The sequence below is a fragment of the Tenrec ecaudatus genome, chromosome 1 (assembly GCF_050624435.1).
Source record: "Tenrec ecaudatus isolate mTenEca1 chromosome 1, mTenEca1.hap1, whole genome shotgun sequence".
Lineage (NCBI taxonomy): Eukaryota > Metazoa > Chordata > Mammalia > Afrosoricida > Tenrecidae > Tenrec > Tenrec ecaudatus.
The window spans coordinates 158,374,290-158,387,634 of NC_134530.1; the positions used below are offsets into that span (position 1 = coordinate 158,374,290).

A 13,345-nucleotide genomic window follows, 5' to 3' on the forward strand; every position below is an offset into this window, starting at 1 on the left:
CTGGGTCCAGGCTCCTCTGGGGGATCTGTGGACTCTACTTTCTGGGCATTTTCCAAAGGGTTTTTGTGCTCCCCGGAAGGGCCATTTTCAGTCTTAAACTTCTCCAGGGTCCCCCGCATGAGGCCTGGCATGCTTCCAAGGATAGTGTGTACCTGAGACAGTAATAGGGGAACTTCCTTTTCCCTCATGAAAGTTACTTGGATTTACAAGGGTCCCAGGTGGATTCTTTCAGCGTTGAGAAGCAAGAAACAAGGTAAACCATCACAGAAACCTGACATATATACTTTGTAACCAGTAATGCATCTGCCCTTCCTCTCCCACTCCAAAAAACCCTCAAAGAATCTTCCTTCCTTCCTTCCTTCCTTCCTTCCTTCCTTCCTTCCTTCCTTCCTTCCTTCCTTCCTCTGTTTCTTTTTCTTTTATTGCAGCTTCATAGATGGGTTTGGCCAAACCTTTTATAAAGTGTTTGACCTTGTTTCTACACTCCCAACCTCGGGCCCAGAAAACTAGCCCTATTTTGAGAAAGATCTTCCATTGTTCTGAGACAGAAACGTTTTCAAATACACCTTCTCCACACTGAATAATGTGCCCCGCAAGAGCTTTCCCTTAAGGACTGCCACCCTGGATAGGTCATTCCTGAGTCTGGCTGCTTCACTATGCTCAAAGGTTGTCTCTAGACGAGAGCAATCAGGTTCTATAGCCAACCCACCGTAAATGCAGCAAGTGGTATCTTGACATCTCCTGCTGATACTGATCCGTGATTCCAACCCCTGGGGAGGGCTTGGGGGTGTTATGGGTCAGCAAACACTAGGTCAAGACAGTGACTCACCTCATTGCTTATTTATTGCATAACCCACTTATGATATTACCTACAAGGTGGTACCCAAAGATAACCGGGATTATGTTTTTCAAAGATATGTGGTTTTTTTAACACAACAATCTTATCACCTTCAAGGTACTCTCCATTGCCCTTAATACATTTGTTAAAACTTTGATTCCATTCTTGGAATAGTTTTTCAAACTCATCTGTTTGGATAGCTGACAGCATTTCACGGTTTTTTTTTCCTTCTTCACCTCTTCTACATCATCAAATCGCTGTCCTTCCCTCTGCATTTATGGAAGCAAAAAAGTGTCAGGGAGCTAGGTCTGGTACATGGGGCAAGAGAGGCATGCTGGTTTTTGCCACAAACTGGTGCACTGAGATGGCTGCATGAGCAGGTGCATTTTCATGGTGGCAAAACCAGTCCCTTGTCTGCTGCAAATCCTGCCTTTTTGTTTTTTTGGTCACACGCTGTTACACTTTCTTTTCAGAACCCTAAATAGAAAGCTTGATTACGAGTCTGACCTGATGGAACACACTCCAAATGCACGACGGAAATTGACAGACATCCAGAACGAGATTTATCATCAATCCACATTTCACCTCTAAAAAATGATTTTATTGAGAGCTCATACAACTCTTATCAAAATCCAAAATACATCCATGGTGTCAAGCACGTTTGTACATTTGTTGTCCTCATCATTCTGAAAACATTTGTTTTCCACTTGAGCCCTTGGTATCAGCTCATTTTCCCCCTCTCTCCCCAATTCCCCCTTCCTCATAAGCCCTTGATAATCATAAATTATTATTGTTTTGTCATATTCTACACTGTCCAAGCTCTCTCTTCACCCCCTTCACTGCTGTCCATCCCCCGGGAGGGGGTTATATGTAGATCCCTGTAATTGGTTGCCCCTTTTCACTCCACCCTACCTCCACTCTCACCACTGGTCCTGAAGGGATCATCTGTCCTGGGTTCCCTGTGTTTCCAGTTCCTATCTGTACCAGTGCACATCCTCTGGTCTAGCCGGATTTGTAAAGTAAAATTGGGATCAATAAAGTTAGGGGGGGGGCTTTTACCCTTCTTGAGACAAGAGAACTGCTTGTACACTTGAGTTTTCCTCAGAGAGCTGTCACTGTAAGCTGTGTTCAACATCACAACAGTTCCTGTGGCGTTTTTCCTGAGCAGGAAACAAAATTTCACAGCTGAATGCTGTTCTCTTAAAGCGGTCATCACAAAAAAAATGAAGTGGGAGCAAAACTGCTTTTACTAAAAATTCCACTGTGACCAGAGAGCATTTTCCCCAGCGATGCCACCGAGTGAACTAACTCAGAGTTTCTGGCCTTTTGGGGAAATGGGAACTATGGAAGCTCCGCTCACCCAGAGCACTTCCTGTTTTTTTGGATGCCCCTCTTATGGCTCATATGTTGGCTCCAATGTGTATGCTTCAGGAAGGCTATGTAATCCCCGTTATGCATACCCATTGGGAAATGCATTCACACTCAGTCCTGACACGGGATAGGGAGCCCCTGTGCCTCACTGTCTGTTTGTCTGTCTTTAATATTGTCCACAATCGCAAAGTCTCTCCTGGGGACTAGTTAGAATGTTGGGGACCCCTCACTCCGACAAATGACAGAAAGGCAATGCATTGGCCAGCATTATCCTCGTTTTGGGTTTACTGGGGAACATCACATTCTTGATGCAAGCATCTGATCTCAGTGTGTAACCAGAGAATATAAAGATTTCAATTTGAAGACACCTGGCATCTGCAGGAGCAGAAGCAAAACCAACCACACAGGCGGAGTAACTCACACCTACAGTTTCGAGAGATGCTGTGGGAGACCGTAGAGTATCGCCTGCCTCGTGTACGGGAAGAATCAAACGAGAGAATGAGAAAGGCCTGTGCCTCGGCCGCACAGCTCTCTGGACAGAGACCAAGCCCGCACCTGTGCTTCCCAGCTCCCATTCCTTCCCTTCCCGGTTCCCGTGCCCCTCACTCCCGGCCCCTCCCGCCCAACCTGCCGCCTGCCCGTCCAGCGGGGCCGGGCGCCGCGGGCTGCGGGACTCAGGCGACCCGGTGTCTCCGGGGCCCCGAGGCTTCCGAGGCAGGTGAGGAGCAAGAGCGACGAAGGCCACCCGCTGCCCTTCTACCTTGGGGATCACCCACGTACAGATTCCAAATGTGACAATGGCGCCATTCGTGGCCCCAACCTGCCGGTTTTCTGAAGTTTTGGGGCAGCGCAAGTGTTCTCCAAAGCGCGGAGTCTTGATGAATGAATGCCCTGTGCCGCGGCGGCAAGAGACGCAGTCTCTGTGGCGCAATCGGTTAGCGCGTTCGGCTGTTAACCGAAAGGTTGGTGGTTCGAGCCCACCCAGGGACGGGCGGGCTCACTTTTAAGATGTGAGCTGTTGGATTTGTGTTTGCATGGCAGACCCACACCCTCTCCTTGGAAGACAAAGAGGAGACCTTGTATGACCCCTCCTTATCTGTCCCGGACCCTCCACTGCTGTCTAGAAGATTCAGATATGTACGCGCCCGCATTCCAAATACCCCTTACCAGGAAAACCCACCATTGCTCCCATGAGCACTGGCGGTGATCCAAGCAAGACAAAATCCTCGACAACTGCAATCTTGACCCCCTTTAGCACACTGCTACCGAGTGGTTTGGCCGTGAGGATTTTTCTTCTCCTTACACTGAGCTGTAACCCGCGTGGAAGGCTGCAGTCCTTGATCGTCATCAGCAAGTGCTTCAAGTCCTCCTCACTGTCAGCAAGATGTCACCATATTATTCTGTTTTGAAACCCTTAAGGATAGGATGGAAACAATACAACGTGGTGAGTTTTAAATAAAAATACCAGAATATCAAAGTGAGCTGTTCTGTTAACTCATACTACACCCCAAAAAGAGTCTCTTCAGGTGCACCATGTATATCCTAATGAAGAGCAGCAGACATCCGTGCAGTTCCCTTGTCTTGTCCCCACACCTGCCATTGTTCATGTCAGACTGCTACCTTATGTTTTGAACACGTGAAAGTTATATATATATATTTATTTATATACACACACACACATGAAAACCAGCATTAGAAATAAAGAATTAAGAAGGAAAGAGGAAGGGTAGACATGGAATCTAACCAATATCCCTTATGAAGATATATATGCTAAGTTTTTATATATTTTATTTTTTAATCATTTTATTAGGGGCTCATACAACTCTTATCACAATGCATACATACAACAATTGTGTAAAGCACATTTGTACATTTGTTAACTTCATCATTCTCAAAACATTTGCTCTCCACTTAAGCCCCTGCCATCAGGTCCTCATTTTTCCCCTCCTCCCCAGGTTCCCCCTCCCTCGTGAAACCTTGATAATTTATAAATTATTATTTTGTCATATCTTGTCCTGTTCGACATCTCCCTTCACCCACTTTTCTCTTTTCCATCCCCCAGGGAGGAGGTTATATGTAGATCCTAGTAATCAGTTCCCCCTTTCCACCCCACCCTACCTCGACCCTCACCTCTGGTCCTGTGGGGATCATCCGCCCTGGATTCCCTGTGTTTGCAGTTCCTATCTGTACCAGTGTACATCCTCTGGTCTAGCCAGATTTGTGAGGTAGACTTGGGGTCATGATAGTGGGGGAGGAAGCCTTTAAGAAGGAGAGGAAAGTTGTATGTTTCATCGTTGCTACACTGCACCCTGATTAGCTCTTCTCCTCCCTGACACCCTTCTGTAAGAGGGTGTCCAGTGACCTACAAATGGGATTTGGGTCTCCACTCAGCACTCTCCCTCATTCACGATGATATGATATTTTTGTTCTGATGATGCTTGATACCTGATTCCTTTGATACCTCGTGATCACACAGGCTGGTGTGCTTCTTCCATGTGGCCTTTGTTACTTCTGAGCTAGATGGCCGCTTGTTTAACTTTAAGCCTTTAAGACCCCAGTCGCTATTTCTTTTCATAGCTGGCACCATCAGCTTTCTTAACCACACTTGCTAATGCACCCATTTTAACTTCAGCAATGGTATCAGGAAAGTGAGAGTCACAGAATGCCAGCGTGTTAAAAGAAAGTGCTCTTGTGTTGAGGGAGTAGTTAAGTAGAGACCCAATGTCCATCTGCTTACTTACCATATAAATATATGTACATGAAGCTATATCCCAATCGTTATATATTAACATATTTACATATGAACATGCCTTTATTTAGACCTCATAAATGCCCTTTGCCTCCTGGTTCTCGCCTCTATTTCCTTTTATCTCACTATCTTGTCCCACTAACATGCTCAGCCTTCATTTGGGTTTCAGTAATTCCTCTTGGTTACATTGCCATTGATCAAGCCCTAACAGGCCTCTTACACGCGCTTTGTCACCGATTTTGTATCACTTGTTTTTCCCTAGTCAGGGATATTGTCCTCAGGCTTGGTGGGCCAGGGCGTGCTCCACTCTCTCTTCCTCCCCCTTCATTTGTTCCCATGTGCTCTGACCAGACACATCCCTCTGCCTGAGCTGTAGCTTCAGTGGTGTCCTCTGAAGTACAATTTTCTGAGTGGAGAGGCATAGTTGGGATTGGGGCCGAGGGCCATGTCTTAAGGCTTAATTTTTCTTATATCAGGGTTGCAATCAAGTGATAACTCAAAATCCATTCTTATAGCCGTTGTTATCTACAAGTCTCTACTTCAATTTTTGGGACAGCAAGAAGAATGGTAATACATTCGTCATCAAGAAGAATAGTTCCAGATCTCTCTTGAAGTCCAATGCAGCCTGTGACAGGACGCAATCATTAATGCCCACAAGGAAGCCCACTTTATACAACTATTCTTCAAATTAAAGCTAGTGATGAAGAAATGGAGGAATCCTACCAATTTCTGCAGACTGAAATGGACCAAACAGGCAATTGAGACACATTCTCACTGCGGGTTAGAATGGGAAAACTGGACACAGCGAGGAAGGACCCACAGTTCTACGAGATGATCTTGATGCTGGAAACAAAGCTGGCCATCTCCTGAATAATTTTGGAAGAACCAATGACTTCTTCATTGCAAATCTCTTTTTCAATAGCAAAAATGACACGGACCTTACCAAAAGTTAGGATATGGACGCACATGTTCACTAAAAAAGAGACACAAGAATTTTCTTACAGTTCTTTGCATAATTTCCGCAAATATCCATCAACTGTGCTGTATTAGAACAATGAACTACAAAGTTAGGCAGTGTTATTTGCAACAATGTAGGTATTATTGTTAGGTGCCAACCCACAGGGACCCCGTGTACAACAGAGGGTCCCGTGCCAGCCTCACAATTGTTCCCGTGCCGGCGCCCATGGCTGCAGCCACCAATGTAGTATGCCTCAAAAAAGGAACGGGAGAGAGAAAGGGGGGAAAGCCAGATCCCAAGAACGCGTATTCATGCAGGCGAATCTCAAGAACAGCAAAAATAGCCTTAGGCGGGGGATCTCAAACTAGCGATTAACTAGAGATAGAGATGATTGATCTTTTCTGCCCATTGACCTGTCGGATGTGTTAAAATTCAACAGTTGCTGCATGGATTTTGTGGGAATTGTGTACTAACTTGTCGGGTACCACGAAATCAGTGCCACTCGCAGCGGCCCGATGAGGCGGAGGAACGAGTCCATTGGGTTTTGTTGACTCAGATGACAGGTCTGTCTCCGGCTGAGTCTCTGCCTGGTTCCTCAGCGGGTACGCAGAAGTCCGGCTCCATTCCAAAGCCATCCCCAGCCTCGTGGGCAGCTGCGTGAGGGTTTGCGAATTCCGTCTCCCAGAGGGCCCGTCTCCCGGGCAGGGCTGAGCTCTCTGCCAGAGGAGCGAGCCTGGTCTCCCTTGGCAGAGCAAAGGGTGGTGCAAAGTGCTGACAAGCGCTCCCCGCAGCCAGCTTTGACACTCGATTCTTTCCTGTCCGGCCGGCAGACGAAGACGCAGTCCGGCGCGTCTGCAAGTCCCCTCCATGCAAACAAGCCACTGTCTCGCAGATCGCTTCCAGGTCAAGTTTTGGGTCTCTGTCCCTACTTCCAGGGAGTTTCGCGCTCTTTGGGGCTTGGATGCAAAGGCATCCGCAGGATCCCGCCGGTCGCAGCCCGCCTCCCTTCGTCCTCGCAGCTCCGTCCACACTGAGCGCCAGCCGGTGCAGCGGGCCGCGGAGCGCGGCGAGCGGAGCCGGGACGCAGAGCGAGAGCCGCCCGGCGCCGCGGGCTCCGAGCCTCGGGCCCCACTCGGCACAGGCGACCCGGAGCAGCGCAGACGCGGAGGCTCTGGGGCCCGGTGACTTCCGAGGCAGGTGAGGAGCAAGGAGGGACGACGGCCATCTGCTGCCCTTCTGCCTTGGGAATCACCCGGCGTGCAGGTTGCAAATCGACAAAGGCGTCATTCATTTGCCCAACCCACCTGTTTCTTTTGAGACTCTGGGAGACAGCACACAGTATGCCCACGACATGAGGACATGGTGTATACGTATTCCCTGTAGGGTGGTGTGAGTGTATCAGGGTCTCTGTGGCGCAATCGGTTAGCGCGTTCGGCTGTTAACCGAAAGGTTGGTGGTTCGAGCCCACCCAGGGACGGGGTGTACGTTTTAGTCTGTAAATCCGTTTGGTTTGGGTCTGCACTACACACCCTATGGAGTAAAGGCAATGAAGAGACGTCATCTGTCTCACCTACTTTACCTTTGTACACAACACCCCGCACTGCGAGCCAGCAAATTGTTTCCTAACTATAACCGTTTCTATGTAAGACAGAGAAGTGCTGTTTTTTTATTTTAAAAATTCTTTTATTTTTTAAGAGAAGTGATTTTGATGTTTTGGTTTGTTTGGGTTTTTTTGCTTTTGAATTTTTTTTGACGCTGCAGATCTTTAATTTTATCTTTCTTTTGGAATGGAGCTTTGTGTTTTATTCATGGGCCTTCCCCCATTCCTCCTGCCCCCCTTGGTGTGGTAGGGAGGGCAAGGTAAAGGAAGGGAAGATGAACTAGGGGGGTCGGTATGCAGCTGCCCTTGGTGGGCATATTCCAGGGCAGTGGCAATGGTGCGCATGTCCAGCTCGATGCTCTGAGGCCAGTTCTCCCCGTCCCCGATTTCCTTGAGGGCGGGATTGAATTGCTCCATCATCCCCATCCACGGGCCAGTCGTCTTAGCAAAACTAATGGCCTGATGCGCAGGGCCTTCTCCTGGTTCAGCTTCCTCTGGTTCACGTAGGCTTGGGCCAAGCACATCCAGGTGGTCCACCAAAGTGTGGGCAGGTGGCTGCCTGTCGCCCCATCTTTTCCTCGCACTCACTTGCTTGGCCTGGTGCTCCTTCAGCAGGCTGTACAACAGCATGGTCGCGTGGGCTGGGAGCTGGGCATGGAGCACACTGGATCCCCTTTGCGAGACAAGTGCAAACTTAGCCGCTGGTCTCCAGCGGGGGTGGGAGCTGGAGCTGCCCTCTTTTGGGAGCGTGGCTTGGTAGTGAAATATCTTGGCTGAAGGGAATGCATATCAATCTTTTAAAAAATCATTTCATTAGGGGCTCATACAACTCTTTTCACAATCCGTACACACATCATTTGTGTCCAGCACATTTGTACATGTTGCCATTATCATTCTCAAAACACCTGCTTTCTACTTGAGCCCTTGGTACCAGCTCCTCACTTTACCCCCCCCCACCTTTCTGCTTCCGCCTCCCCTGAACCCTTGATAATTTATAAATAATTATTATTTTATCATATCTTACACCATCCGACATCTCCCTCTCCCAGTTCTCCGCTGTACGTTCTTCAGGGAGGAGGTTACAGGTAGACCTTGTCATCTGTTTCACCTTTCTCCCTCACCCTCCCTCCACCTTCCCAATATCGCCACTCTCCACTGTTCCTGATGGGCTCATCTGTCCTGGATTCCCCGGTATTTCCACTTTCTATCCGTGCCAGTGTACATCTCCCTGTCGAGCCGGTTATGTAAGGTAGAATTGGGATCATGATAGTCGGGGGAGGAAGCATTCAAGAAATAGAGGGAAATTGTATGTTTCATAGTTGCTACACTAAACTCTGACTGGCTCGTCACCTCCCCACAACCCTTCTGCAAGGGGATACCCAATTTCCCCCAGATGGGTCCTGGGTCCCCACTCTGCACTCCCCCTCATTCACAACGCTAGGATGTTTTTTGTCTTTGATGCCTGATTCCTTCGATGCCTTGTCATCACACAGGCTGGTGTGCTTCTTCCATGTGGGCTTTGTTGTTTCTTAGTTAGATGGCCACCTGATTGTCTTCAAGCCTTTAAGACCCCCAATGCTATATCATTTGATAGCAGGGCACCATCTGCTTTGCTAGCAACTTTTGCTTATGCACCCACTTTGTCCTCAGCGATCAAGTCGGGACAGGCTGGTGTGCTTCTTCCATGTGGATTCTGTTGGCTCTCAGCTGGCTGGCTGCTTGTTTATCTTCAGGTCTTTAAGACTTCAGGTGCTGTATCTTTTGGTAGTTGGGCACGATCAGCTTTCGTCACCACATTTGCCTGTACACCCATTGTCATCAATGATTGTGTTAGGCAGGTGAGCATCTCAGACTGCCGACTTGTTAGAACAAAGTGTTCTTGTGTTGAGGGAGTACTTGAGCAGGGGCCCACTGTCCATCTGTTTCCTTAATACTAAACCTATATTAAACATCTCCATTGCATTTCTGGTTGTGGAATCACAAGTGCAAAGACTGTCTAGATTATATTTATCAGAATATTTCTACAGATGGAGGGCTTTGGAGGGGGAAGGAAACTTTGCCTGGCTTAGATCTTGAGCATCCCCGTGTGTCTTTGAGGCAGTGACGTAACAACTATAGCAGGGCTTTGGCCTTTCCTTTCCTTTCTAAAACATGCTCAGCAAACTGCACCCGATAACTACAGTTTGGTAAATTGCTAGGTTAACAATTATGACATATGCAATGTTTTATACAGCAACTAATTTAATAAAATCACTATTGTGAGGGAAAAAATACTACACCTATAAATATATGTACATAGATCTATTCCCCTCTCGTCGTATATAAATATATTTACATCTTTACATGCCTGTATTTAGATCTCTATGACTACCCTTTGCCTTCTAGTTCTTTCCTCTGTTTCTTTGTACTTTCCTCTTGTCCCACTATCATGTTCTGCCTTCATTTGGGTTTTAGGAATTCCTCCCATTTACATTGCCCTTGATCCAGCCCTGCCAGACCTCTCACACCCTCCTTGAGACTGATTTTGGTTCACTTGTTATTCCCTTGTCTCTGGGCTTGTTAACACCCTCTTCCTTTCCTCCGCCACCCCTACCACATGTCAATCTTTTATTTTTTAAATATTGGGTATTAGTGAGGGTTTACATTGCAGATGATATTTAACCCAACAATTTAAGTAACTTATCAAAGGGGGCTTGCACTGCCCTCCTCCTTCTCCTCTCCATCTCTGAGAATGTTATCTTTCCACCTCCGTTAACACCGATCTCCCCTCCAGCCTACTGTTTCCCCTTTCTTCTCCTTCTACCCCTGGAAACCATCAGAGTCTGTTTCTTTTGATATAAACAATTTTCATCTACTTTTCTTTTATGATGTGATCTCATATAATATTTTCCTTTGTTGATGGGCTCACTTTACTCGGCCTAATGTCCTCCAAATCCATCCATGTCATGACTTGTTTCACAGGTGAACTCTTCCTTAGCAATGTGCAGTATTCCATTGTGAGTGTGCACCAGAGTTTACCTGTCCATTCTCCCATGGATGGGTATGTAGACTGCTTCCCTCTTCCTGTTATTGTGAGTATTGGTATAATGATGAGATGGGTATATATGCTCATGTTATGGTTTTTATTTCTGTGGGACATATGAGGAGTAGCCTCCCAAACCCAGAATTTTTCTTCAAAGCTATGTATTTAATTTTTTAAAAACAAAACAACCTTATTACCTTCAAAGCACTCTCCATTACACTTACTACTTTTGTCAAATCTGCAAGTCCATTCTTGGAAACATTTTTCAAACTTGTTTGTTTGGGTGGCTGAAAGCACCTCCTTAGCGTATTTTGTTCCCACACCCCCCGCCCCATCTCTTCTACGTGTCCAATCACTGTCCTTTCATGACCCTCTTCTTGCGTAGAAACACTAAAGTAGTCACATGGAGCGAGGTCAGGCGACTCAGGTGCATGGGGCAAGAGAGGCATGCTGGGGTTTTGGCCCAAAACTGGTGTACTGAGATGGCTGTGGGAACAGGTGCATTTTTGTGGTGGCAAAATCAGTCCCTGGTCTGCCTTTTTTGTTACACACAGTTGCACTATCTTTTCAGAACCTTGAACTAGAAAGCTTGATTAACAGTCAAATTGCAAACAGAAAGCTCCAAATGCACTACAAGTGGACACTTTTGTCTGTTCAGGAAGTTGACGGACGTCCAGAACGAGGCTTTTTTGAAAAACTCACTGTGAGCAGAGAGATCCTTCCCAGGTGATGTCACTGGGTGCACCAACTCAGAGTGAGGTGCTCAATGCTCACCTAGTGGGGAAAATGCAAACTATGACAGCTGCTGGGCAGAGCTTGTTTCCAGTGTTGTTTTTGTTGGTTTGTTTGTTGTTGTGATACCCCCTTATAAACCTAGTGAAAGGATTGCTTGGTTACATGAAGTGCCAACCACTTTTCACAGTGGTTGTGTAGCTTGACAATCTCATGAACAGTGTACGAAGGTTCCAATAGCTCTCCACCTTTCATTGTCTGATTTCGAAACCCCCGACCTCTCGCTGTCAGTGTGTTGTGCAGTAGTAGCTCACGGGTTGATGTGCCTCTCTCGATTGGCCAGTCACCGTGAGCCTTCCTGCATGTGTTTGTGGCAGCCCGGATGTCATCTTCGGGGCAGTGCTCGCTCCACCATCTGGGCCACCTTAAAATTGGATTATTCATAGTTTCATTGCTGAAGTGTTGTTATCGTTTTACAGAGATTTCAGTCTCTTGTCCAATAGGTCATTACCAAAAATTTTTAAACACGTGGTGGGTTTACATTTTTGCTACACATAAGTGTCTTATTTTTATAAGGCCTTAGTCCCCTATTGTGTGTGTGTGTTTACATAATGTTGGTAGTGTGTTTATGCCCTGGCTTAGGGAACTGAGGTTTGTCCCTACTTTTTCATCCATTAGGCTTTTTATCTTCAAGACATTTTGGGATATGGCGTGAGGGATGGAACCGATTGGTTCTTCTGTAAATAGATCGCCAGCACTATTTGTTGAAGAGACTGTCTCTTCCTTCCTGTATAAAGTTGGCGACTAGTTTTTCCTTTGAAGAACGATGCTGGGACAGGATCAGGATTGTGTTATACTTGTAGCTTGTTTGGGCTAGTATTGGCAGTTTCACAGTGTTAACCAAAACGTAACTTGTGGCCATCGAGTTCTTTTTAACTCATAGCCACCCCGTTGGACAAGGTCAAATGCCCCTTGGGTTTTGGAGACTGATTTTCTGGAGTATGAAGCCTTATCTTTTTTCCCACAGAGGCGGATGGGGGGGTGGGGAGGATGATGTCCATCTGCTGACCTTACAGCCCAAATTGTTACCCATAGTTGTTGGTTTGTTGTTTTTTTTTTGGGGGGGGGCAGTGAATTCTAGATGCTACTATAGTCACTTAAAATGTTATTTGTGGGTACATCTTCGGCTCTAAAAAGAACACATGCACTTGGACTCGATTCTGACCCCTGGCGACCTCCCCCGCAGAGTGAGAGGTTTCGGGGCTGTGCGCTCCACGTGGAGCCGCTGGCGGAGGCTGCGGGCTCGCATCTGCTGAGTGCGTGAGGGCACGGTACCCAAGGGCCCGTGCGCAGGGGAAGGATGAGCGCGTTCTCCCGCGTCAGCTCGTCCTTGGTCCGCGCCGTCCCTGCCGCGGCGGGGTTGGAGCGCGTCCTGCAGCCTCCTGTCCATCCATCTCTCCAGGTTTCCCCTTTCCCCTCGGCTTCTTTACCGCGCAGGCCCGTTTACAGGGGCTGGTCTCTCCGGATACGATGTCCGAAGTCGCGAGTGGAAGTCTCACCATCTTCGCAACCCAGGAACATTCTGTGAACTTCTTCCAAGACGGATTTGTGTGTCAGGCTCCCCAAAGTCCATGTTTCTTGCTACGGAAATGTTCAATGATCTTCTCGGCTCAGGTCGTCTCCCTGAATCACCATATGGTCGGGCTTATTCTTGCAATAGATAATCCTGCACAGAAGGGAGACACTCTAAGAACCTCGTGTTGAAGAATAAAACAAAGCAAGTTGCACTGGCCGGGAATCGAACCCGGGTCACCCGCGTGGGAGGCGAGAATTCTACCACTGAACCACCAGTGCCCCTGTGCGGCTTGTAGCATAATTATACCTAGAAGTAGGACAGCCACTGAGTAACAACCTTCCCAAATAGGTCTTCTATATGTAGAAACCAAAAAACATGGTTTCATTAAAAGGAGACTTCCATCAGGCAACAGTCTAATGTGAAGACATTCAAATGGAAGTACTACACTATCAAAGTGAGATTTGTTGTGCTTGGTAGTTCAAACCACACACTGAAAAGG

General features: G+C 47.2%; 3 non-coding genes across 3 annotated transcripts; 2 read left to right on the top strand and 1 right to left on the bottom strand.

Moving 5' to 3' along the window:
- Positions 1-3,125: 3,125 nt before the first annotated feature.
- TRNAN-GUU (transfer RNA asparagine (anticodon GUU)) lies at positions 3,126-3,199 on the top strand. The gene has a single exon. It is a non-coding gene; the product is annotated as a tRNA-Asn (tRNA).
- A 4,120-nt stretch (positions 3,200-7,319) lies between these two features.
- On the top strand, positions 7,320-7,393 carry TRNAN-GUU (transfer RNA asparagine (anticodon GUU)). Its single transcript has one exon. It is a non-coding gene; the product is annotated as a tRNA-Asn (tRNA).
- Positions 7,394-13,053: 5,660 nt separating this feature from the next.
- On the bottom strand, positions 13,054-13,124 carry TRNAG-CCC (transfer RNA glycine (anticodon CCC)). The gene has a single exon. It is a non-coding gene; the product is annotated as a tRNA-Gly (tRNA).
- Between the last annotated feature and the right edge of the window lie 221 nt (positions 13,125-13,345).